This window comes from Notechis scutatus, chromosome 1, assembly GCF_049901735.1.
Source record: "Notechis scutatus isolate UNSWTSFEM ecotype Mainland chromosome 1, rNotScu1.2, whole genome shotgun sequence".
Lineage (NCBI taxonomy): Eukaryota > Metazoa > Chordata > Lepidosauria > Squamata > Elapidae > Notechis > Notechis scutatus.
This window is the reverse complement of record NC_142009.1, coordinates 221827491-221853660: the sequence shown is the minus strand read 5'-3', so window position 1 is coordinate 221853660 and position 26170 is coordinate 221827491. Positions and strand designations below refer to the sequence as shown.

The following is a 26170-nucleotide window of genomic DNA, read 5'->3' as shown; positions in this document are numbered from 1 at the left end:
TAAACAAAAGGGAAAAGGAATACGACAGAGAAGAGAAGCTGGTAAGGCAGAGGCTAGAAGAAGGGGGGGTAGAAAGGTTTGTTGGGAGAAGAAAGAAAGGGAAAAGGTGGAGAAAAGCTACAATGTTTTGAAATTAAATGAAAAAAAATTTTTATGGATAATGGATAAAGTATAATTTTTTTAAAAAAAAAAGATTTTGCAAGGTACATAAGATGAGATGGTAGTATTGTAATGATTTAAGAGTTGATAAGAGATTAAAATGTTAAAATGTTTAAAAATGATTGGCTTTAAAACTTAATAATAGGGAGGTTTAGAATATTGTTTTAATTAAAGAGTTTAATAAGACTATGGTATTGATGTTATTATAAAAATTTTATTATAGTATCTTTTTTTAATATTTGGATTTATTGTCTAATTATGTACTTAATTATGTTGGATGTATTAGTTAGATAGAATGTACCAAGCAAAATCGGATTGGGTATTAGATATTATTTTAAAGATTAATTTGATTAACTTAGAGGGAGATAGAAAGGCATCATACTCTGATTAATGATTTCAGGAGAAACTTATTTTCTTTTTTTTTTATAAGGAATGAGACAAAGGGATGATAAAAAATGGACAAAAGATATAAATATAATGATTCAAACTAAGATGATTAATTAAGATAGAAGTAAGAAGTGTGAAATATGTGGGGAAGTTAATATAGAAGGCTTAGAATGGTAAATAAAATAAGTAATGATATGTAAGATGAGCATGAATATAATTGAAGTCCATGAAGAGAGAGACACCTGGGTCCAAGTTACTTTCAAAAAGATTTTTTTTTATGTTTTGTGTGTTGTGTGTATATGTCTTTTTGGGGGGAGAATTAGTTAAAACTTGTAGAAATATAGAATGAGAATAATGGTAACTAAGTCAGAAAGAAACAGATGAAATAATAATAATGATATTGAATAAGAGTAAAGAGAAGTAAAGAGAAATTGAATAAGAGGTTTTGGTATGTTGTATGGAAATGGTTTAAAATAGAATTATAATTTATCTGACTTGTTAAATTGACAATGAAAAAAGGTTTAAACATGTAATGAATAATGATAATTTGTGTGTTTTAAAAATTAATAAAACTTGTTTTAAATAAAAATGTTGCTATCAGAGGGGCTGCATTTGAAAAACTTTATTTCCTTGTCATTCCTAACATAAAGGCACTTTTCATTTTTTCCAAAAATATTTTGAAATTGGCTGTGGGATCATCTTCTTTCCTAGCAACTATGGAAAGCTGTTGAAGAGGCAGACAGCACCCGGAGCCAATTGGAGCTTCTCCTACCAACCAATAGGAAACTACAAAACCTGCCATTCAATCAGAGCAGGACCTTGAGCTATGAAAACTCCCAGATTTCACTTAGAAGCAGGGAACATAAATTGCTCTCCTGCTCCCTCCACCACTTCCATTTTTGGTACATGCTGTGTGCGTTGCTCCATTTTTTCAAACAATCTCAGGTGTTCAAAAGAAAGCTGTCTGGCTATCAAAACATCGTTCCTCCTGCATATAATTTAGTAGTGAAAGCCGCATAAAACATAGCCATTTTGCAGCTGCTATGCTTTTCCCAACAGCTGCCACTATGGACATGAGGTTTATTTATTTATTTATTTGATTTGCCAATTGTTTACAAGATAATAAGTATAAGTGTATACATAGTTGTGAATACATGAAATGGGTACATATAAGAAAAATAAAAGAATAAGAGAAACAATAGGACAGGGACGGTAGGCACATTGGTGCGCTTAAGCACGCCCCCTACAGACCTCTTAGGAAAGGTGTTAGGTATAACATTGATACCAAATACGGTTTGGGTGAATAAATATATAAAACTTAGATATCATGGTTTAAGTGCTTATCACTTTAAGCACAATGCAGCAGGCAATTAGCCGATTAAGGGTGCGGTTAGAAGTTACTATATAAGGAAGCATTAGGAGCTGGAAAGCTTACTCTGTCTCTGGCTGTAACTGTGTGCTGCTGCGACTAACTGTGATTACTGACTGTGAGTGCCTGTGACTGAACTGTTATTGTTTGCTACTGTTTGCTGAATATCCAGCGTTTGTTTCTCTGGAGAGTGAAACCGGAGGAGGAGAAGATATCTTTATCGGCTGATAAAGATATTGCAAGGACTCTTAACTTGGACTATACTAGTGAGTCTTACTGGATGGAAATACTGTGAATGACTTAATGGACTGAATGACAATGCTTAAACTCTAACTGGATTAAAAAACTATTTAAACTACAAACAGTGTTTGTGTTCAGTGTGTGTATACTCTGGGGCCCTTCCACTCTCCTTTGGCTTCCTGGCTTGACTACTGCTGCAATACTCTTCTAGGGGTTAATTTCCAAACCCTAACATTGGTTATGGGCCCAGCAGCATAGTCTAACTAACCAGGATATAGCAGAGAGAGTTGGTGTGAGTTGCACATTACTGTAAAAACAAACTGTTTTAATTAGTTTAAAATAGTCAAAATATCTGAAGAGTAATGGCACAAGTAAATTTGTCACAACTGTCCATGATATCCAGGCTGGATGGAACAAACTATGTTTCATGGTCAATGAAATGTAGTTTACTTCTCACGCAAAGAAGGTTTGTGGGACATTATAGCAAACCCACCAGATGTGAGTAGCTGGGATCCTGCTAATGATGATGATAAAGAAAAGTTACAAGACTTTAAACTGAAGAATGAGCAGGCTTTATGCATCATAGGACTGACTCTCTGTGATCAGCAGCTTGTCCATATTCGTGGAGAAGAAAATGCTGCAAACTGCTGGGAGAACCTCAGGAAGATTTATGTTCGGGACAGTGTAGGAGCACATATAAATCTTACACGGAAGCTTTTCGAACGCATCTTCAGAGGAATGGAGATATGTTAGTTCATTTAAACTGTATGAAGAGCATTTTCAAGATTTGCAAGAAAAAGAGCTTATATTTAATGAACTGCAACAAGTCTACATAATATTATCTTCATTAGATCAAAGCTATGATGACTATGTGACTTCGTTAGAAGTATTGCCAAAAGAAAGCCTCTCATTAACCGAGATTACAGGCAGGCTACTAGAAGAAGCCAGAAGAAGGCGTGGCGTGACGAGCTGAGAGAAGATAAGAAAGAAGAGAAATTATCTTCAAAGCTTGAAAGAAACCAGCAAAGCAAAGTAAAGCACCTGGAAGAAGAGAATTTATCTTCGACGGCATACACAATTAAAAAGTGTTTTAATTGTGGAAGCAGAGGACATTTGGCAAGATTCTGCAAAGAGAAAAAGCCAGAATGTAAAAAAGCCAAAGAAAGCATTTGAACTAGCCACGTTTAGCAACTCTGATGTGAAGAATAATTTATGGGTGGTTGACAGTGGCGCATCCCACTGCATCACAAGAGATAAGACAAAATTTATAAAAATGTCTACAAGTTCTCAACATATATCTCTTGCCAATGGCTGGAACCTGAAAGCGAAAGGTCAAGGTTTTGCACGTTGTCCGTACATAAACCAGGATATAAAAATGTTGTATGTACCGCAACTAAAGTTTAATTTGCTTTCAGTAAGGGTATTAGATAAATTAGGTTATGTAATTACGTTTAAAGATAATAATTGCATAATTGAAAAAGATAACAAAAGGGTAACTGCAGCTTTAAATGGAACATTATATGTATTAGATAATAGTAAGAAAGGGGAGGCTCAAACTGTATTTAATAATATAAAGCCTCATGAAGAATGTATCCATTTATTGCATAGGCGTTTGGGGCATGTAAATTTTAAAATGCTAAAACGTACAGTTGAGTTATCTGAAGGAATAAGGTTAAAACATTGTGATAAATATTTGCGTTGTAATGTTTGCTGTGAAGATAAGAGCAAGGTATTGCCTGCAAATAGGCTAAATGGTTTCAAAACAAAAGAACCTTTAGAAGTAGTATTTGCAGACATAATAGGTCCAAAGAAACCCAGTATGGGGGTGCTAGATATATACTGAGCATTATGGACCATTATTCTAGATATGGGTTTTGCTATTTAATGAAAAGCAAAACTGAAACATATCAACATTTTTTCAATTGGCTTAGGTTTGCTGAAAGAAAGTCTAAACGACAACTGATAACCCTGGTGACAGATAATGGTACGGAATTTATTAATAACAAATTCCAGAACAGACTTAAGATAGCTGGAATAGAGCATAAGAAGTCTGCTCCATACAGGCCAGAACATAACGTTTTTATTGAAAGAAGAGGCCAAACACTACAGGCAATGGTTAGAACAATGTTAAATGATTCTGGGTTACCTGATTCTTTGTGGGGAGGCTACAATGTGTGCTAATAACATATTGAACAACGTTGTTAATACAACAACAGGTGAAATACCATTTACCAGATGGCATGGCAGGAAACCTGATCTAAGTTACCTGCACACATTTGGTGCACCAGCATGGGTGCATATTCCTGCACAACTCAGAAAAAAGGGCAACATAGAGCTAAAAGATTTTTCTTTGTTGGTTATCAGGCAAACCATAGGGCATATAGATTTTGGGAGAAAGGCACATCTAAAGTGTTATGTAGTGCTAGTGCCCAATTTCTAGAACATGAAGGATGGGAGAAATTAGAACAGGATGCCAATAAAGATGTAATTATTGAATCCTATCGAAATCCCATTAGTTATCCCTGTAACTTTAAAAATAAAGTAAAGAGACAAATACAGGATGAAATAGTGCCCATAAAGGAAGAAACAGATTCAATAGCTGAACAGGATGAGGAAGATGAACAGGTAGTAGTTCAACAAAGTCCTCCTGTAAACCCTGTAATTCCCAGAAGAACTACACGTATATCTAGACCGCCTGATAGGTACCAGGCTAACACAGTGTGCCAGATTAATCAAGTTCCTAATTCTGTAGAAGAAATTAAAAAGTATCCTACTAAGGAAAAAGAAAGATGGTATGCAGCAATGAATAAGGAACTGAATTCATTAAGTGATATGAAGGTGTATGAAAATGCCAAATTACCTGTAGGAAAGAAATCCATTGGCTGCAAATGGATTTTTAAGGTAAAAATAGATAAGGATGGTAATTTAATCCATAAGGCAAGGTTAGTAGCCCAAGGTTTTAGGCAGAATGCTAATGACTATGATGAGGTGTTTGCACCTAGTCTTAAGGCAGCAACCTTGAGGGCAGCTTTAGTGTGGGCAGCTAGTAAAAACTATATAGTTAACCATTTAGATGTGGAAACTGCTTACTTGCACGCCCCATTAAAACATATTATTTATATGAAAAAACCTGTTGGTATTAAAAGTGAAAATAAGGATAATAATGATTGTTGGTTGTTAAAGAAAAGTCTCTATGGTCTAAAACAATCAGGCTATGAATGGAACCAGTATATTGTAAAGGTACTAGACAATATAGGATTTAAAGCTGGTTTAGCCGATCCATGTCTGTTTAAAAGGGAGACAAATGGGAAAGTATCATTATTATTACTATTCACAGATGATATTGCTTTGATAACTGAAACTAATGATGAAGCAAATAAAATAATAGCATCATTAGGAAAGAGAATAAAGATCAAGCAATTAGGGAGATAAAGAAGTATCTCGGTTTGAATATAAAGAAAACACGGAAAGGTTTTAAGATATCTCAGGAAGATAAGATAAGCAAATTGCTAAAAGATTACAAGATGGAGCTTTGTAAGCCAGCTAAGACTCCAATGAGTCAGGAGTTTAGCAACACTGATGAACAAAGTCCTGAGTTTGATAAGGTGATTTATCAATCTTTAATTGGTAGTTTGAGTTATATTAGTAATTGGTCTAGACCAGATATATCGTACTGCGTGAATCAGTTGGCTAGATTCAATTCTGCACCATGTGAAAGACACTGGATTGCAGCTAAGAGGATATTAAGATATCTTAAAAAGACAATGAATTATTCATTGTATTTAGAACCAAAGGGTGATTTAATTTTGAGTGCTTATGCAGATGCTAGCTTTGCATCAGAAAGAGACACTAGAAAGTCGACTTCAGGAACAGCCATAATGCTGGGTAAGACATTAATAGGCTGGAAGTCAATAAGACAACAGCATATAAGTTTGTCTACTATGGAGGCAGAATTCTCCTGTTTATCATTGTTATGTACAGAATTAATAATGTATAAACAAATATTAATTGATATAGGTATAACTGTAGATTATCCTATAATTATACATGAAGATAATCAGGCAGCAATTCAAATGGCCACAAATATTGGAGTAAAAACAAGGAGCAAGCATACAGATCTAAGATATCTAAACGTGAGACAATCTGTAAGAAGTAAGATGATTCAGCTAGAGTACTGTATGTCGGAGGACAATTTAGCTGATAATTTTACTAAAGCCCAAGGTGCCAGTAAGCACCAGGAGAGTTGTGAAAAATATGGGATAAGATTGTAAAAGTATTATATATTTATTTCACCCAAAAGGGGAGTATGTTAGGTATAACATTGATACCAAATATGGTTTGGGTGAATAAATATATAAAACTTAGATATCATGGTTTAAGTGCTTATCACTTTAAGCACAATGCAGCAGGCAATTAGCCGATTAAGGGTGCGGTTAGAAGTTACTATATAAGGAAGCATTAGGAGCTGGAAAGCTTACTCTGTCTCTGGCTGTAACTGTGTGCTGCTGCGACTAACTGTGATTACTGACTGTGAGTGCCTGTGACTGAACTGTTATTGTTTGCTACTGTTTGCTGAATATCCAGCGTTTGTTTCTCTGGAGAGTGAAACCGGAGGAGGAGAAGATATCTTTATCGGCTGATAAAGATATTGCAAGGACTCTTAACTTGGACTATACTAGTGAGTCTTACTGGATGGAAATACTGTGAATGACTTAATGGACTGAATGACAATGCTTAAACTCTAACTGGATTAAAAACTATTTAAACTACAAACAGTGTTTGTGTTCAGTGTGTGTATACTCTGGGGCCCTTCCACTCTCCTTTGGCTTCCTGGCTTGACTACTGCTGCAATACTCTTCTAGGGGTTAATTTCCAAACCCTAACAAAAGGGGTGAGGTCAATAGTAGACAGTCTAAGGTTAAAGTTTTTGGGGTTTGGGGAAGAGACTACAGAGTCAGGTAGAGTATTCCAGACATTGACCACTCTATTGCTGAAGTCGTATTTCCTGCAATCAAGTTTGGTGCGGTTTACTTTGAGTTTGTATCTATTGTGTGCTCTTGTGTTGTTATGGTTGAAGCTGAAGTATTCATTGACAGGTAGGACATTGCAATGTATGATTTTATATACCGTATTTGCCGGCGTATAAGGCGACTTTTTGCCCTAAAAACATGCCTCCAAGTGGGGGGTCGTCTTATCGCCGGTAAATACATTGTCACTCGAGCAAGAGCGACGGGGCGGGCTCCGCAACTTGCGAAGCCCCTTCAAGCCCAGCCGAAGTCTCTCTTCCTCCTCCTCCCACCCACCCACCCACCCTCCGCCCGGCTCGGGCGCTTGCGGAGAGCCAATCTGGAGGTGGGGTGGGGGTGGAGCGGGAGGGTCTCTGGCGGGGCCGCCGCCCAGCCAGTCCCGAGCCGCGTAATGGCCCGGGGAGTGGGGGGAGAAGGTGGTGGGGGTGGACTGTGGCGCCCCTCCTTCTGGGCAGCGGGGCGGGGCGGCAATTTGCTCCTCCCGCTCCCTCCCTCTTTGAAAGACCGGGAGGGCTGTGCTTGGGGTGGGGGGTGTCCTCAGGAAGTTCCTGATGGGACCCCGCTGGGCAGGGCCACCCGGCTCCCGAGCTGCTTTCCAGGGTCCCCTTGGGAAGAAAAGGGTCCGGTGGGCGGTGGAAGAAGGCGAGCGCCCTCCTCCCGCCCCCTGTCCCGTCCCGTCCCTCCTCTTGTCCCCTCCTCCCCTCCCGGCAAGAGAGAAAGATCTGCCTCCCCTGCACCGAGCTTCCACCCGGCGCCGCGTCTCCCGGCCAGCGCGCGCTTGCGATGGGAACCGGCCAAGCGACTTTAAAACCGGCGGAGGCCAGAGATAGCCGGAATTACCCTCCACACCACACACACACACAGAGAGAGAGAGAGTTGGCAGCTGTCCATCCCCCACCCTTGGAGTCCCGATGGCACGCGCGGGGCTGTCACAAAGAAAGGGAGAGGAATTGAGTGCCAGCCTGAGAAAGGCGAAGCTGCCTCTCTAAAGCATTTTGGTGGCTTTGTAAGTTTGGGGAAAGGGGTTGGGGGTGTCAATCAAGAATTATATCCAGAATACCCCAAGTGTTACAACTTACCGTATTTGCCGGCGTATGAGACGACTTTTTGCCTTGAAAAGCATGCCTCCAAGTGGGGGTCGTCTTATACTGCGAGTATATAACAAAAACTATATTTTGAGTGGAAATGTTGGGGCTCGTCTTATACGCCCAGTCGTCTTATACGCCGGCAAATACGGTACCATGCTTAAGTCAGACCGAAGACGGCGTAATTCAAGGTTTTCTAGTTCTAGAATTTCAAGTCTGGTGGCATAAGGTATTCTACAACGAGTAGAGGAGTGAAGAACTCTTCTTGTGAAATATTTCTGGACTTTCTCAATTGTGCTAATATCAGATACGTAATGTGGGTTCCAGACTGATGAACTGTATTCGAGTATTGGTCTAGCAAATGTTTTGTATGCTCTGGTTAGTAGTGTGATATTACCAGAGAAAAAGCTACGTAGGATTAGGTTAACAACTCTTAATGCCTTTTTGGCTATGTAGTTGCAGTGGGCTCTAGCACTTAGATCATTAGAGGTGAGTATTCCAAGGTCCTTTACAGAGCTTGGGTCATCAACAAGATCTTGACTGTTCAGCTTGTATTTTATTTTCTGATTTTTTTTGCCAATATATATAATATATAAATAGAGGTTGTCTCTAGGTAGATGCCAGGTGAGAGAAAAATGACTCTCTGGATGCCAGAGCTTGGAAAACAAAAGTCCAGTGCACGTTGCTTTCCTAAGGAGGAAAATGAACTGGATATTTTTTTTTAACAGGAATTTTGAAACAAGTTAGAAGGATTGTCACTGGATTTGCTAATGGGTTTGCTGATGAAAGCTAATATATGAAATGGGAAAAGAAGCTCATCTCCATGTTCCCCTGAGCTCCAGTGTTGCAAATTGCTAGCTTGGCTTGCATGTTAGGATGACAGATTGCGGTACATACTGTCCATGAAAGAATGGCACCAAACAATGGTGTGGAAATGAACGCAATTCTAATCAAATCAAGAAATTTCAAATGGTTTCAAATTAGCTTTTTCAACGGGATTGCAATCTCTTAGAAATATGCACATACAGATAAGGAATTATAAATACATATATCTTTGAGTGCATTGAAACAATGTCAGTGATTATTCAGCAGACTGAACCAGACCACAGACCAGCCAAATACATTTTTACCTGATTTATTTTTTTTGAAAAGCTAATGATTTATAAATTTCTGATATGAAGATTGTGTAAAGCCTATTTAACCATAGGTAAGAATGCTTTGCAAATATATCCAGTGTGTATTCCTTCTTTTAATGGAGTCTTTGGAAAGTGAGGTGTACAATAGTTCTCCAGAGGTGTGTAGGAATTGCAGTTGTGTAGGAGATATCAACAGCCAGAGTTATGAATAAATTCTATTTAATTGATGCACCCCATTTCTATTCCAGGAAGCACGCATGTGGGGATAAATATGGCATAAAATTCATGCACCAAAAGCACCACAGCACCTTTGTTGACTTGGAAAGCTAAATACCTGAACTCTGAGTCCAGAGGCATCCAGGAACCTAAGAGGTTCAAGGAAACATAGACTGGATGGGGTTTAAATCTAGGCAGACTTATCCTTATTATCAGGTAGAGAATGGGACAGTTAACTTTCGAAAATAAAACACTGCTCTGGTTATGTAAAGCTCCTGGCTTGAGCATTTAAGCAATTTCTGAAAGGAAAGTATCTTACAGATGAGAAAAATAGTGTGATGGGTACACTGAAGCATTTTTGAAGATGAAATCAAAGAGTAGAAACTAAAAATATAATTGGGTTAGGATGAAGGTTCTCAAAGGGCTGCAGTTCCTGGCACTCTTGGTCATTGTTGATGATATACAGATAGTCCTTGACTACTTGTATATTGAGCCCAAATTTTCCATTGCTAAGCAAGACAGTTGTTAAGTGAACTTTGTCCCATTTTATGACCTTTTGTTGCCCCAGTTAAGTGGATAGTGTTGTTAGATTAGTAACAGTGTCAGGATTCCAGCAATCACTGTAATTAAATCATGATTCTCGAGTCAACCTTCAAAAAACTTCAAAGGATTCATCAGAGGCGACATACTGGTACTGCCCTGTATGAAGCCAACTCTGGCATACGTAATTCACAGTCACCAGTAACACTGTTTCCCCACTACCCCCTGGGTGTCTCATAAACCAGATTCTCCAATTGAGCACATTCACAGGCTGGGTGTCATCATTCACATTCTCCAATTAAATATATTCACGGGCAAAAACTCTGGTATTTTAGTTACAATCTTTTAAAGATAAGGTTTGGAATGTACTTTCACTTTCAACTGCTCTTCCAGATTTCTTCCCCCCGCCTTTTTTTAATGGCAACTACTAAAACAGGCATAGGAAAGTTTTATGAGTTGACATTCGGCTCCTCTCATTTCTTGAAGGTGGCCTACATAAAGCAAAAAAAAAATTGAGTGCAGATCCAGAATTTAGGGTTGCGAAGCCCCCCTAACTTGTTGACAAACTGTTGTTAAGTGAATCTGGCTCCCTCATTAACTTAGCTTGTTGGAAGGCCACAAATGGAGGTCACATGACCCCAGGACACTGCAACTATCCTAGATACATGCCGGTTGCCAAGCAGCCAAATTTTGATCACATGATCATGGGGTGCTGCAATGGTTGTAAGTGTGAAAAACAGTCATAAGTCACTTTTTTCAGTGCCAATATAATTTCAAATGGTCATTAAATGAATGGTTCTAAGTCAAGGGCTACTTATATTTTCCCCTCACCCTCCACCAGATGCAGATGCAAGTATGTTACTCAGCAAACCAAGGTATCTCTCAGATGCCCAAATTTAAGGCATCTATGGAGCCCATCTATCAGTGGCTTCCATTGAGATCTCCAGCAGTGGTGGCACATAGACTGTCTCAGAATAACTGGGATGGCAGGCTGGAATATATATGCCTTCTGTCTCTGATGGAGATGGCAAAACCTTTAGCAATAGCACACAATAAGGAGGCTCTACTGAATGATTTAGTTGAGCCACCCAAGGGACTCCTTCTTCTGAGGTATATTTAAAGAGCAAACCTTTTATTCCAGAGCCCTTGACTTCCTGACATCTCCAAGGTTTCTTGTACTGTAATCACTTCCAAATGTGCTGTAAGAAGAAAATAGAGGTGCCTCGTTGTCCTTGAAATATATATTAAAAACGGAGTTTTCCAATTCTCCCATATCTCAAAGAAACAGACATTTATTATTTGTTAGCATCACTGCAGTTTAAAGATTTCTTTTTTCAGAGACATAAATTATTTCCAACTAACGACTCTTTTTATTAACAGCTTTGCTCTGCATACTGGAAAAAATACAAGTTGCTAATTAAATGTTTATTGTTAAGATCTTTATATATTGTACATTATAAGCCATTCCATCCATTAAATAAACCATTTAGCTCCATAAACCTACATTATTGTCTGTTATTGGGTTAATCAGCATTCATATCCAGCCATACCGTATTTCCATCTAATTGCCCCAACTCAAACTTGTTTCGCGTTTTTATTTAATTAAGCCCACCCGCCCACCAGAATTGAATTAATTGAGATTAAATTGGAGGATACGATTGTGCCCGGTTAAATCCATCGGCAAAGTATTCAAGTCCTCACTTTTAAAGCAAAAATGGTTGCTGTTCCTTTGCTAGGCATAAGAGTAACCTGTAGTCACAAGATGCGATATTGAAATATTAAATGCAAATAAAGTTGAATGCTATTTTAAATTTGGGGGGGGGGGCAGGCCCATTAAAATAAATGAATGAATGAATTTTTCTGGGTTGTTTTATTTATTTATTTAACATATGGCACGTGTTAGCCAAGGATCACCAAGATGGCTGGCTGCCTCTGCGAAAGGAAAAACATTGAGCGGTGTTATCTTTACCTGTGGGATGCCTGAATGCTGGTAGGCATTCGGGGAAAGCTCCTTTCTTGTCCCTGTGGAGTTTATTCACTCAGGGGAATCAAGCCGCCCAGCTGCTGACCTCAGAGATGTGCAATCCCAGTGTCTTACCATGCGAGCCACTGTGGTCCCTTTTCTGGGTTGTATCCAGAATGCATAAGTGAGATTTAAAAGTGGTGCATTTAAAAGGGACTTCAAGAAATGGAAGAATTGAGCTTCTCTAGACTCAGGGGTGGGATTCTACCAGTTCGCACCTTTTTGCTAGAACCGGTTGTTAAATTCTAAGCAGTTCGGAGAACCGGTTATTAGAAGAAATTACTGGCCTAATCCTGTAAGGAAGGCAGGAAGGAAACATTCTGGTGTTGCTTACAGAAACTGCCTCTCCATTAACCCTTATTGTATTCTTGGCAGGACTAGACTTCCTGTCTCAGGAACTTCTCTGGAGTTTTTTCCCCTCCTTTGCTGGTACTTTGCTTGAGTGGTTACAAGCAAAGTTACAATGGCACTGAAAAAAGTGACTTATGACCATTTTTTACACTTACAATTGTTGCAGCATCCCCACTGTTCCATATTAGCAGGCTCGAAACCCTGCGTTCCTATTGGTCCAGACAAGCCGAATCGTGATTGGATGGCTTGAACGTTCCTGATTGGCTCATACAGGGTTTGCCGCGATTGGCTGAAACCAAGCGCGGCAAACTCAAAGAATTGTCATTGGCTGCCTAGCCATGGCCAGCTCTATAAGAAGAGCTGCCGCACGCTAGGGTTTTTGTCTCAGAATCTATCTGCTTAATAAAGAGCTGTTGTTCACTACTCCAGCCTCGTCTATTTATGGGACCCACCGACTGTACTTAACACTGGCGACGAGGGTGGGATTCTGAGACAATAAGACTAACCAGCACGTGGCAAACGGTGCAGAGACGACCAGCGAAATGGCCAGCAGCGCCACACTGCCCGCACCATTTAACCCAGCCAGCGAGGACTGGGAGTCCTACATTGATCGTTTCCAAATGTTTTTGGAATCCAACAACTTGAAAGATGCCACCGGCAGCAAGAAACGGGCGGTATTTTTGACGCACTGCGGGCCCACCATTTTCAAAATGGCCAAGGCGCTAGCAAAGCCCGCAGATGTCAAAACAATGGATTGGGACAACCTAGCTCCCATCCTCCGAAACCACTATGCTCCGGCCGTACCAACTCTTATCAGGAGGCATGATTTTTATCAAAGAGACCAGCGCGAGGGCGAAAGCATCGGTGAATTCGTGGCCGACCTGAGGGACCTTGGAGGTTTGTGCGGATTCACTAACCTAGATGAGGCTATGCGAGACCGGGTCGTTCTCGGCCTGAAAGACCCAGCACTCCAAAGCAGACTAATGGCCAAGGGTGACATCTCCCTCACCGACGCCATAGCCGAAGCAACCGCAGCCGAAGCTACCCGCAAATCAGCGGCCCGAATGCGGCGTTCAAACAGAACCGATCGTCAAATGACCAACGAGGCAACTACCACACCAGAAAAACTTGCAAACACCGCCCACCATGGTAACGTCGAATCCCCTTCTGACAGCGAAGAAGAAGAGATTCACCGACTTCAATCAGAACGCGATCGGTGAGACCGGCGAGGTCGTAAGTTGGGGTACCAGTGTGCTGGCTGCGGAGGAAATCACCCATGTTCTGAATGCAAGTTCCTGGACGCTGTTTGCCGACATTGCAAGAAGCGGGGGCATATCGCTAAAGTATGCTGTAATAAAAGGAACTTCAGCCCCCGGCATCGAGGCAACAGCCTGAGAAGACAAGATGGCACCCCCACCAAAAATCGGGACCGCCAGACTGACAGCCAGTGGAGCCGGGACAGTAGAAACAAAAGATTCAAGGCACCACGAAGAGAAGAAACACACCAAACAGTTATCATCGCCCATTCTTCACCAAGAGATGCACGGAAGGTATGCATCGAGGTCGGTATTGAAAACCAACCATGCACTATGGAGGTAGATTCTGGCTCCTACCTCTCCATGGTCTCCTGGCGCACCATAAAGCGTCTAATACCCAGCCTACGCCACCAGGAACTAAGTGACCAGAAATTGATCCTGAAGGACTACCAAGGGAACCGCATCCCAGTGGCTGGCATCGGGCATTTCAAGATCACCTTCAAAAATCGCACCAATATCCTACCACTTACAATTGTGGAAAAAGATTGCCCCAGCCTACTCAGATTACAATGGTTCTCGCCGCTAGGAATTGAGATGGCAGGCATCAATCACACAGACGAAGAAGATTGGGAGGCGACGCTCATACGAGATTTCCAAGAGGTCTTCGATGACACTTTAGGCAAGTACAAGGGGTCCCCAATCTCCTTCAATCTTAGCCCAGACATCACTTCCATCCGCCTCAAGCCGCGCCGAGTGCCATTTGCACTCAAGCCTAAGATAGATGAGCAATTAAATAAGCTCATCACGCAAGGCGTATTAGAACCTATCGACCATGCCCGTTGGGAAACACCCATTGTCACCCCCATCAAACCAGATGGCTCCCTGAGAATCTGTGGAGACTACAAGGCCACCCTCAACCATGCCCTGCAGCAGAGTGCCTACCCTGTGCCAGTAGTCCAGCATCTCCTACACTCACTTGGGGGTGGCAGAATCTTTGCAAAGCTCGACCTGGCACAAGCCTATCAGCAACTGCCGGTCGATGCTGAAACCGCCGAGGCACAAACAATCGTGACACATTGAGGGGCATTTAAATGCAACCGACTCCAATTTGGAGTCAGCGTCGCACCTGGGGTTTTCCAAAGCCTAATGGAAAGACTACTGCAGGGAATTAAAGGAGTCGTACCCTATTCCGACGACGTGTTAGTAGCAGCCCCTAATAAGAAACAATTGGAGAAACGGCTTAGAGCGGTCTTACAAAAATTTAAAGACTCCGGCCTCAAAGTAAAAAAAGAGAAGTGCCAGCTATGTACTGAAAGGGTTGAATTCCTGGGGTACCTCCTAGACAAACATGGAATTCAGCCTACGGACAAAAAGTTAAAAGCCATCAAGGAAGCCCCCAGACCGAAAAATAAAATGGAACTCCAAGCATTCCTTGGACTCATTAATTTCTATAATGTTTTCCTACTCCAGAAGGCGACTGTCGCAGAACCCTTGCATAGGCTCCTGGATAAAACGGCATCCTGGATCTGGGGAAGGCGAGAGGAACGCGCTTTCCAACAAATAAAAAACCTTTTAACTTCCGATGCAGTCCTTATTCAGTATAATGAAACCCTGCCGCTGACTGTCACATGCGACGCATCACCCTTTGGTGTCGGGGCAATACTAAGCCACACCTTGCCAAATGGGAAAGAGGCTCCCATCGCATTTTTCTCAAGAACCCTGTCCAAGCCGGAGAGGAACTACAGCCAGCTGGACAAAGAAGCCCTAGCCATCGTCTCCGCAGTGAAAAGATTCCACGAATACATTTATGGTAGGACCTTTTCAATTATTACGGACCACAAACCCCTACTAGGCATTTTGGCTGGGAATAAACCCACTCCAAACATCCTGTCACCTAGGATGACAAGATGGTCTGAATTTCTTGCCGCTTATAATTACCATATAGCACACCGACCCGGCAAGACCATCTCGCACGCTGATGCTTTAAGCCGATCCCCCTACCAGATGTGCAAGACGACCCAGCACCCACCTTATCTATTTTACAAATAGAAACAATAACCATGCCACCATTGACCACGCAAGACATTGCCCATGAAACAAGAAGGGACAAAGCGTTTGGTGCGAGTCCTCAGCTGGGTGGAGAGGGTTGGCGAAGCGAAAAAAATGAACTCTTTAAACCATTTAAAAACCGGCAAACCGAACTTTTTCACAAAGGGGGTGCATTCTTTGGGAGACCGGGTGGTTATACCAGAAACATTACAAAAAAAGTCCTAGACATGCTGCACGACGGGCACCCGGGCATTGTACGAATGAAAGCCCTGGCCAGAAGCTACGCATGGTGGCCAGGCATGGACAAATAGAGACTTGGGTCGCCGGTTGCAGCAGATGCCAAGAAACCTGCTCGGCTCCCCGTGCAGCTCCACCGCTAGAATGGGAAACCCCCAGAGGCCCCTGGTCGCGAATCCATATTGACTTCGCGGGGCCAACCAAAGGACATACCTTTTTTTTTTTAAACAAGTTTTATTAATTTTCAAAACACACAAGTCATCATTATCCATTACATATTTAAACCTTTTTCCATTATAAATTTAACAAGTCAGATGAACTATAATTCTGTTTTAAACCATTTCCATATAAACATACAAAAACCTCTTATCCATTTTCTCTTTATTTCTCTTTACTCTTATTCCATTTTATTATTATTATTTCATCTATTTCTTTCTGACTTAGTTACCATTATTCTCATTCTATATTTCTGCAAGGTTTCATTAATTCTCCCCCCCAAAAAAGACATATATACACAACACACAAAACATAAAAAAAATCTTTTTGGAAAGTAACTTGGACCCAGGTATCTCTTTCTTCATGGACTTCAACTGTATTCATGCTCATATTACATATCATTACTTATTTTATTTACCATTCTAAGTCTTCTATATTAACTTCTCCCCATATTTCACTCTTTTTAATTCTATCTTAATTAATCATCTTAATTTGAGTCATTATATTTGTATCTTTTGTCCATTCTTTATTATACCTTTGTCTCATTCCTTATAAAAAAAAAAAAAATTTCTCCTGAAATCACTAATCAGAGTATGATGCCTTTCTATCTCCCCACTAAATTAATCAAGTTAATCTTTAAAATAACACCCAATACCCAATCCGATTTTGCTTGGTACATTCTAACTGAATAATACATCCAGAATAATTAAATACATAGTTAAACAATAAATCTAAATATTAAAAACAAATACTATAATAAAATTTTTATAATAACATCAATATCATAATCTTATTAAACTCTTTAATTAAAGCTCAATATTCTAAATCTCCCCTCATATTATTAAATTTTAAAACCAATCATTATTAACATTTCAACATTTTAATCTCTTATCAACTCTTAAGCCATTTAAGTTTTCTATTTCTAATACAATACTACAATATCATCTTATGTACCTTGCAAAATTTCTTTGCAAAATTATACTTATCCTTTATCCCTAAAAAGATTCCTTTTTTCCCATTTAATTTCAAAACTTTGTAGCTTTTCTCCACCTTTTCCCTTTCTTTCTTCTCCCAACAAACCTTTCTACCCCCCCTTCTTCTAGCCTCTGCCTTACTGGCTTCCCTTCTCTGTCGTTTTCCTCTTCCCTTTTGTTTACCATCATTATATTGATTTTGCACCTTATTTTTCCCTTTCTTAAATGTTTTTTAAATCTTAAGTCCTTTATTTCTCTTCCTTTCCCTCTTCCTTCCCTCTTGGTCGAGTTCTGAGATTTATTAAAGATGGCTTCCTCTCCTTCTTCTTCTTCTGCTGTCTTCATCTGTTGCAATGTTTGTTGATAGTTAATGAGCGCCATTTCCAAAAAAGGGCAGGCTTCTTTCAAACCAGCTTTACCATTTTTTTGCTTGCTCATAGTCCCTTCTCAGTTCCTCAATAGAAGGAGCCATTATAAATCTTTTCTTTTCTTTTCTCTTACAACAACCAAAATATTCCAAAGGAAAAATAAAACAATCCCAAAGTTATCAATCAGTCCAAACCAAGACAGAGTTCCCTCTCTCCTCCTAGGGTAGTATCAATCAGAAAAAAGAAAGTCCAAATCTATTTCTTAAAATCTTATTGCAATATATTTTAGTCTTTCAATCCTTAAGGCATCTCCTCCAACAAAGTCTTAGCATACAAATATATATTTTTTTAGTCCTCTCTTTTCCCACTCATCGCTTAGAGCCAGTTTTCACCTAAAAAAAAATAGGTTTCTTAATATTCACTTTTTATTCCGTAGAAAAGAGGGTAAGCTATCCTTTCAGCACCATCAAACTGCCGCTTTTTCCTCTTCTCGAAGGTATCATTCAGAAAGTCATACTTTTCAGGAATTTTGTTAAATATGTCTTAGAGTCCTAGGAACCAAGAAAAACTTTCTCCTTTCAAGCACTTTCTCCACTTCCTCCTGCGCATTCTTACCCGGCTGCCAGCTTCTTTGTGGCGGCCATTACGGACTGCCGCTGCACCGTCCTGGGAAAAGGGGTTCTGCCGGCCGGGGAGGAGTCTGCAACACCCCAAACCCCTCTCCGGATCCCCCTACCTTCAGCTGCCCCTGCAGGGTCAGCCTAGCTCCACCCGTCCGGATCGGAGCCCAGCAAGCTAGCGCGGCGGGATCGCGCAGCCGCAAATCCCTGCCGCTCGCGAAGCTGACAAACCGGAAGTCCAGGACATACCTTTTTAATCACTGTTGACGCCTACTCAAATTGGCTCGAAGTGAGCAAAATGAAGACAACCACCACAGAAGCCGTTATCAAAAAATTAAACAAAGTTTTCGCCACGCATGGTCTGCCAGATGTGATAGTATCTGACAATGGACCTCAATTTACTGCATTGGCGTTTGAGCAATACTTGGCAGACCGTGGCATCTGACACGCATTGACATCGCCCGCTCACCCGGCGGCGAACGGGCAAGCTGAACGCATGGTTCAGTTCACAAAAAAAACTATCCAAAAGATTGAACATGGCAACATCCACGAAAAAAATCAACAAAATGCTCCTAATACAACATATCACACCCAACACCACCACGAACAAATGCCCAGCGGAATTACTCATGGGCAGAAGACTCCGGTCACCTCTAGACCGTTTGCACCCTACTTACACTCCAGAGAAACCCCCTGGATCTACTAGCCGACACCGAGCTTTCAATGTGGGAGACACTGTTTTCACTAAAAACTTTACTGGGGACCCACTATGGCTACCGGCAAAGATCACCCAAGTCACCGGCCCCCGCTCCTACCGACTCCAGACCACCGACGGAAGGAGCTGGAAACGGCACATTGACCAGCTACGATCTAGACTGGCCACTTTTCCCCTCACAGACTCTAACCAAGAAATCAGAGGGGGGGGGGGGACCTCAAACTTAGAAAAAGAACTGGTATCTGCGCAAGCAGAACACCCCCCACACACATTAAATAAAAATCAAACATTAAACCAGCAATACTTACCTACAAACAGGGAACCGAGGCAGACGGGTGCTTCACCTGGAAGTAGCAGCCGGACAAGCTCAACCAGCCCAGAGAATCCAGGCAGGAGCGACAGAGCGAACGACTCGATCAACCTGGATACACCAGGCGGGAGTCGCAGCTATAGGCCCGGCTCACCCTTCCAGGCGGTTCCATCGAGAAGCTTGAGAGCGATGCGGAGCCCGTCCGAACCTGACGACGACCAGAGACATTATGAACCGCGCAAGTCAAGTAGGCAGGTCCGAAGACCCGCCTACTTACGTGACTACGTTACCCTGCCCTTTGGACGGAACCAAGAGGGGAGGGGTGTTCCATATTAGCAGGCTCGAAACCCTGCGTTCCTATTGGTCCAGACAAGCCGAATCGTGATTGGATGGCTTGAATGTTCCTGATTGGCTCATACAGGGTTTGCCGTGATTGGCTGAAACCAAGCACGGCAAACTCAAATAATTGTCATTGGCTGCCTAGCCACGGCCAGCTCTATAAGAAGAGCTGCCGCACGCTAGGGTTTTTGTCTCAGAATCTATCTGCTTAATAAAGAGCTGTTGTTCACTACTCCAGCCTCGTCTATTCATGGGACCCACCGACCGTACTTAACACCCACAGTCATGAGACGCCAGGCGAGGAGATGCGTGCCTCGATGTGGGTGATATTGAGCTGGCCATGTCCAGCCAATAACATGACCACCAAAGCCACACCCGCCAACTAAGCCACACCCACAGAACTGGTTGTTAAAAAATTTGAATCCCACCCCTGCCTAGACTGGTTGTGTAGCAAAAGTTTCATTCTGATTTATTCCTCCTAACTGAAGGAGATTATAATGTTAAAGCAGTGGTCCCCAACCTTTTTTGTACCAGGGACCAGTTTCACGCAGAAACATTTTTCAAGGACCGGGGGGGGGAGTCCGAGTTTGGTGGTTTGCTTGCAGATGTTTCATTACCTGACTAGGTAACATCTGATGTTGTTACCTAGTTGGGTAATAAAACGTCTGCCAGCAAACCACCAAGTTCAGGGAGCGCCAATGCCTCCTCATTGCAACCCTGAGTGACAGATATTCTCTTCTATTGGGACATTTAAAACGGAGGGTTTCAGCTGCAGATTCAGGAACTGCGCCTGGCTGAGGAGCGCCTTCAAAACTGAGCGCTGGGTGGTGGCGGCCCACGGCTGTCTCCACGGCTCAGGACAAGTCCCTGCAGGACGGCTGAGAAGCCCCGCCTCTCGGCCCTGCCTTCCTCAGCCTCATCCCTCAGGTGTCTCCCTCCCTCCCTCAGCCTCATCCCTCAGGTGTCTGCCTCGTTCCTCTCTCAGTCGCTCTCTCGCTCCTCCACCAGCCCAGGAAGAAACTGCTTCAAAGAAGCCGGCAGGGTGGCTTCCTGTCGGCGCAGCTCCTCCGAAGCGCCCGTTCACCCACACACAGCTGCCCGCGGTTCAATCCAGTGCTCCGTTCTGCCTGCCTGCCTGCCTTCGTTTCTGGTTGTTTCGGAGCAGCTTTGGCTGAGAATAATAACTGTTCACCTCTTTTTCTCAGCCGAAGCTGCTCCGAAACAACCAGAAGCGAAGGCAAGGCAGGCAGAACGGAGCACTGGATTGAACCGCGTGGCGCGTGTGTGTGGGTGAACGGGCGCCGAGCTGCGCCGACAGGAAGCCACTCCTGCCGGCTTCTTTGAAGCAGTTTCTTCCTGGGCTGGTGGAGAGCGAGAGAGCGACTGAGAGAGGAACGAGGCAGGAGGAAACCGAAGCCGCTGAGCCGGAGAGCAGGACAGGCTTTGGTTGCTTCCTCCCTCCCCTTCTCTCCTTTGTGTTCTTGATCCTGATCCCAGCAGCATTCACCGAAGGTGAAGAAAGCCGCCATTTTTATTTTATTTTTTATTTTTATTTCTTTGCGGCCCGGTACAAAGTGATCCACGGACCGGTCCTGGTCCGGGGCCCGGTGGTTGGGGACCCCTGTGTTAAAGTACCAATTCCACAAGTTGAAACTGGTGGGCAATAGTTACTCTAGGTAGGGAAAAAACAGTACTACAATGAACTCTTCCATGATAATATTTGCAGTGACATTAACAAAGAAAATGTCTTGGTATTACTACACTGCATACATCTCTATGACATTATTAGCAAAATAGACAGAGGGAAATAGCAAATCAATCAAGAGCTCAGAACTCTCTTATCTCCATTCTAAAAGTTAGAATGGAGTTATAATTCCAAATTTCTAGGTGGTTGTATAGATTCCATCACATTTTAAATAAAAAATAACATTTCAGCCTAGCATGCTATGTGACTCTAGGCCTTGTGGTTAATTTATAATTTGGTGTGTCATAGAAATGTGGCTGTATTGGGTAAGCTATGGTTGAGTTAATTAGAGTATGTTGTAGAACATAGTGGAGGTGCCTGCACATCACTGTTTTTATTATTGGAAATTATGTCCATTCTAATGGCATTAATTTACTCTGCTTGCTATATTGGATTTAGAGGGTATACCATAATACTCTGACTTATTTTAAAGCTCCAGGCTTTTCAGCAGAACAGTAAACAATATTTGCAAGATTTCCTCTATGGCAGCATTTATAATAAACTAGAAATAAATTATATCATCTTAGCAACTTTTAGATAGACATATCTTTGCTCATATCTTAGCAAAAAATCTAGAACAAGGATGGTTCACAGAAAATTACATTCTAGAACTTCAAAGCACTTCATACAAAGAAAGCTAAATCCAGAAAGGCAGCATACAAAAACTACTTTTCACATTGTGTTACAGTATGGGGTACTTTTAACCATTCTCCAGGAATAAATTGCAATTGGTTTCACACACACAACTGGCTATGACATAAATCATTATTTACAAACCAAATTGCTGGGTCCCTGCAACATCAAAAATGAGAATTACAGAAACCACATGATATCTCAGTGTGAAATAGGATTCAAGGTTCACAATATTAATGGTTGAAATATATGCCATTAATTTTCATGAGTCTGTTTTATCTGGCCAAATCTAGCTCCAACTCATACAGTCATATATACTTAGGATCCTAGATTGCATTGAAGATGGAACTAGAGAACTAAGAGCAGAGAACCAGAACTAACATCTAATGAGTTTTTAATTAACTTGAGACTGGAACACTAAACTTTCCTATACAGGTCTCAGTGTTATTTTTATGATCTTGCCAAAACTTGGATCAAATGAAGATTATCACAAGCTTCATGCTATTGATTCTTACCAAAACCTTGTAATTATTGAAATGGTACAAGTGGCTACTTTTCTGTCTGTGCTCCTCTAAGAAAGTGGCTTCTTTCATATTGCTGGGGTCAAACAGCTAATGCCCAAAGTCCTCTTATGAACTTTAAATGGGGGAGTCAGCCTCCCGGTTCAGAATAAAGCCAAGCTATAAGACAACTAGCAAAACTATTTTGCCCTCCTCTGAACAGTGATCTGAAGACCATCTTCCTATTCCTGCAATTATTGCATACTTCATTTATCACAAATTAAAGTGATGCCAAAGAGAAGAGTGTCTTGTTGGCTGAGGAGAATGGAAGAAAAAAAAAAAACCTCTTTCCTGACTCGTGTGTGGAGACTGGAGTCATGCTTCTGTGGTAGATTTTTCATGAAAAGTGAGTATGACATTGACTGTGTTTTTATCATGGTGTGAGTTAGTGGTAACAGGAAACCATGCTGCCAAAGAACAAGATACCATCAAAGCTGACACCAGCCAGAGCATAGAACAACTCAAAGTAGAAGTGCAAGATTGGAAGATGTGGAAAGACCTGGCCCACAGAATTGTCAAGAGTTAGAAAGACTGTGTCAGGACTCCAACAAATCCACTCCCATTCAAATCCTAAGTCTCTAGCCGCATCTCTTAGAGTAAAAAAGATTGATTTATTAGGAGTTGACATGTCGGCGTTTCCCGGTTACAGCTGATTCTGACATACCATTCATTTCACCCTTGACCCTGATCTTCGCCCCACCCCCTGGATGGATATTCTCCAATGAGACACATCCATAGCCTATCATGTTCTCCAGTAATAATTTTGCACGCCAACAGCTTTGGCTGCCAAAGCGATTATCTGAAGCATTAAAGGAATGCACTGTTTTCCCCCACTTCCTTTCTGCTGACAACTAAAAAGACCAAAGAAGTATTTTTTTAATTGACAGACTGAATGGATAGCATCGTCCTATCATGGTGTAGTGGGGAATATGAGAGTACTGGAAATGAAGATCAAGTTATTTATGACAAGCAATTGATTGATGTCCAAACCCAACGGACCAGATAGATGTAGTTTGTTTTTTGTCTTAACTTTGGAACTGAAGAATGAAAAGCTGCAGTTACAGGAGGAATACACAACTCCTCAGTACAGAATCACATGTAGATCCCAGCTGCTAGTTTGCAGTCTCAAAACATCCTAGGTTGTGTTAACTGGAAGTTAACAGCAGAACCACCACACAGGTGCAATTGCATGTTGTTGTTGTTTTTCATTTAAAACATGCAAAATTGATGTATTAAGCAAAGTCCCAGAGTCCCCAGGAATTTGCTGTCTGCATCAGAATGACTAAAGCAGCATTGTGGCATTGCATTTTTACTCACAATGCATTGTACAAAAGAAGTAGGGCTTGCATTATGTTGGACGTGAGAGGAGTCCAAGCAATAAGCAGGACCAAGAGTAATAACTGTGTCTTTATTGTAAAATTACATTAAAAGAATGTTGAAATTCTGAAAGAACCCTCAAATCCCTCATTTTTACTCTTCCCAAAATTTGGGAAGGTCCCTTCCAAGATGTTTTCTCTACGTGTTCTCCTTTGGACTAAAATGTTATTGATCAAATTATTGTCTAGGCTGTGGTTCTTTTTTCTGTCTCCCAAATTATTTAGTATTTATTTAGTATTTATTTGATTTGCCAATTGCTTACAAGATACAGGTATAAGAATAAATATAGTTTTGAATACATGAGATAGATACTTATAAGAAAAATAAAAAACAATAGGACAGGGACGGTAGGCACGATTGGTGCGCTTATGCACGCTTCCTACAGACCTCTTAGGAAGGGGGTGAGGTCAATACTAGACAGTCTAAGGTTAATGTTTTTGGGGTTTGGGGAAGAAACCACAGAGTCAGGTAGAGTATTCCAAACATTGACCACTCTGTTGCTGAAGTCGTATTTTCTGCAGTCAAGTTTGGTGCGGTTAACCTTGAGTTTGTATCTATTGTGTGCTCTTGTATTGTTATGATTAAAGCTGAAGTATTCATTTGCAGGTAGGACATTGCAATGTATAATTTTATATACTATACTTAGATCAGAACGAAGGCGGCGTAGTTCTAGGTTTTCTAGGTCTAGAGTTTCAAGTCTGGTGGCATAAGGTATTCTGCAATGAGTAGAGGAGTGGAGAACTCTTCTTGTGAAATATTTCTGGACTTTTTCAATTGTGTTAATAATACATAATATTGTGTTAATAATAATTAATAATTAATTGTGTTAATAATAATTAATAATAAAGTCATTCCAACACACCATTACATATTGTGATGTTGCTTTCATCATTTTGCCTCCCCTCCCCCTGTCAAAGCATCATCAAAATGGATTAATAACCAAGAAACAAAAAGAGTTAGCATTCAATACTATGGTAACTTTTTAAGTTTTAGAAAATCAAATATCTACTGTGGATATGAGAGCCAAAATAAATTTATGCATATTTGAAATTCAACCAAATTATATATGATTCATTATTTTAAATTTAAATATTTAAAATATTGCCTGTCAAATTCTGGTGTAAGATAAATAGTTGTATTTGAATACCATATAAATTGAATAGATGGATGGACGGATGGATGGACGGACAGATGGACAGATAGATGATAGATGATAGATGATAGAAAGAAATAGATAGATGAGAGATGAGAGATGAGAGATAAATGAGAGATAGATAGATGATAGATGATTGATAGATGATAGATGATAGATAGATGATTGATAGATAGGTGATAGATGATAGATAAATGATAGCTAGATGATAGATGATTGATAGATGATAGATAGATAATAGATAGATGAAAGATAGATGATTGATAGATAGATGATAGATAGATGATAGCTAGCTAGCTAGATGATAGATAGATGATTGATAGATGGATGATAGATAGATGATTGATAGATGGATGATAGATAGATGATAGATAGATAGAAAGATAGATAGTAGATTGATGAATAGATGGATAGATTTTCCCAATACTAAGTCTTGTCATCCTTCCTCCTCCTACTTTAGCTAAATGGGGAACATTTATCTGAGACATTCTACAGTAGAATCTCTGGCCACGACCATAATTCATTCCATAACTTTGGTTGCAACCCAATTTGGTTGTGACCCAAACCTAATTTTGGAAATTTGGCACTTACAAAAAAAATTGGTGCAGAAGGGGAAATCAGCTGGCAAAAAAAAAAAAAAAAAGGATCTGGTTGGGGTCAGAAGTGTTCGTGAACAGAGGTTCTACTATACTTTCAAATTTTGATAACTCCATGAGTCTGACTTAAGTTTTTAAAGACTTTTAATTTAAATTTTTGAGGCTTTAATATTGCTGGTTAAATTTGTAATGACTTTGTTATTTCCTTCTCCATTGAACTTTCTACCTCTTTATCAAGTGTAGATCTCCTGCTTAGGAGCCAATTAATTCTTTGAAAAAATGTGTGCATCTATTAAGAGAATCAACCTCTGTCTTCCTGCATGTGCATAGCTGGCATTAATTATAATACACTGTTTATATATTTAAGGGATGAAGATGAGAAGAAAAGACACCTATTTATATTTGGATATAATTTGGCTCAAGCTTGAAAACTCTAATGCTGGAATAAATCACTGCAGTTACTGATGATGTTATTAACTGTGTGCATGTT

The 26170-nt window shown here is 40.8% G+C and overlaps 1 long non-coding RNA gene across 1 annotated transcript; it reads left to right on the top strand.

Moving 5' to 3' along the window:
* Positions 1-1136: 1136 nt before the first annotated feature.
* LOC148133194 (uncharacterized) lies at positions 1137-10493 on the top strand. The gene is made up of 2 exons (XR_015746572.1): positions 1137-1624; positions 8870-10493. It is a non-coding gene; the product is annotated as an uncharacterized LOC148133194 (long non-coding RNA).
* Positions 10494-26170: the final 15677 nt, after the last annotated feature.